The sequence below is a fragment of the Tupaia chinensis genome, unplaced genomic scaffold (genome assembly GCF_000334495.1).
Source record: "Tupaia chinensis unplaced genomic scaffold, TupChi_1.0 Scaffold144952_1, whole genome shotgun sequence".
NCBI classification, from domain to species: Eukaryota; Metazoa; Chordata; class Mammalia; order Scandentia; family Tupaiidae; genus Tupaia; species Tupaia belangeri.
Window position 1 is genome coordinate 989,034 of NW_006204812.1, and position 1,370 is coordinate 990,403.

A 1,370-nucleotide genomic window follows, 5' to 3' on the forward strand; every position below is an offset into this window, starting at 1 on the left:
TTCCCCAGCCACGGCAGACCCGACCTGCCCGGGAGCCGCCTCGGACCTGACCGGGCTCTCGGCTCCGTGCTCCCGGCCCCGGGCGACCACGCTCCTCCCTGGGGCCCGGAGCTGACGCTGCCCAGCGCGGGCACCCGCGCGGCGACCGCAGATAACCCTCGCGCTCTCCGCCGGCTCCAGGCCACCGAGACCCGGACGTGAGCCCTCAGCCACACCGCACCCCCCCGCGGCAGTCGGGGCGCGCGTTCACACTCTCACACTACACGTCTCCAGGTCCACACTACTGCACACATAAACAGCCCCTCCCAACCCGACACCATCTCTTCACCCCTTCTCCATCCTTGTGGGCGCATCTATCCTCGCCCCCCCAAACAAGCCGGAATGCACAAGGTGTCAAGAGAAGTGCGGTGGTGGTGGGGGGTTCACAGCAAGGTCTGTGAGGTTCCCTCCCGACGGTTTTCAGGCTGCTCTACCTGAAAGTTACTTGGGATTGAGTGAAGAAACCGGGTCCCCAAATTAAGAGATCCAGGTCCGAGGGTGCGAGGGCGCAGAAACCTGAGCCTGGCTTCTCACAGCACAGAGACGCGCACCTCCCCAAAGGGTAGGGCGCGCGGCCGTCCCCGGGGTTAGTCCTCCAGTGCCTCCTGGCCCCCAGCCCGACCCGGGCCCTGGGCCGCTCCGGAGAGGTGGCGGGGAGAGCCGCGCGGCCGGGCCCAGCAGGGGGGCTGCCCTGGCCTGGGGGAGGGGTCACACTCGCTTCCAGAACCTCCGACCACCGCGACAGTGGCCCCGGGCAGCCCCCCTGCACACACACCCGGGGGCAGGAAGTTTTTCCCCCCATTTTCTCCCCCGGAGCAGCGCAGGCGCAGGGGCTCCTGCAGCCTTTGCACCTAGAGGGTAGGGCTCGTGTTTCCCTCCGCCGCCAGAGCCGAGCCCAGCGTTCCGGGTTCCGGGCCCCGCTCCCAAGCCCGGCCCGGCCCAGCGCAGCCGCCACCACTCTGGGTCCGTGGTGCCGCATCCTAGGCTCTCCAGCCTGGCCCGGCTCTTACCTGCGGCCGCGCAGCTCCGGCCCCGGCCCGACGCGCAGGGAGCGCGGGGTCGCGGGTGGGCGCAGGGGGGCTGATGGATAGGGGACGGCGCCGGCGGGTGGCGGTAGCTGGGGCCGCTCGGGTCCTGGTCGGGAGAAACGGATCCAGGTCCACCTCCTCGCGTTCCTGCTCTCTGCCTTCTTCCCCTTTTCCTCCTCCTCCTCCGCCGCCGCCGCCTCCCGGCAGCCCAGGGAGGATGCCCGGGGAAGGGAAGTCAGTCCTTTTGCTTGTCAGCCTGCGCGGCTATGCGCGGTGCGGCGCGGCTCTCATCGAGGCGGCGGC

General features: G+C 70.3%; 1 protein-coding gene across 1 annotated transcript in view; it reads right to left on the bottom strand.

Annotated features, from left to right (window-relative positions):
- KLHL29 (kelch like family member 29) overlaps positions 1-1,328 on the bottom strand; it is a 355,223-nt gene extending 353,895 nt beyond the window's left edge. Inside the window, exon 1 of the mRNA XM_006167658.3 lies at positions 1,050-1,328. The gene's annotated coding sequence lies outside the window, so the exon portion shown is untranslated. The remainder of the gene's footprint in view (positions 1-1,049) is intronic.
- Between the last annotated feature and the right edge of the window lie 42 nt (positions 1,329-1,370).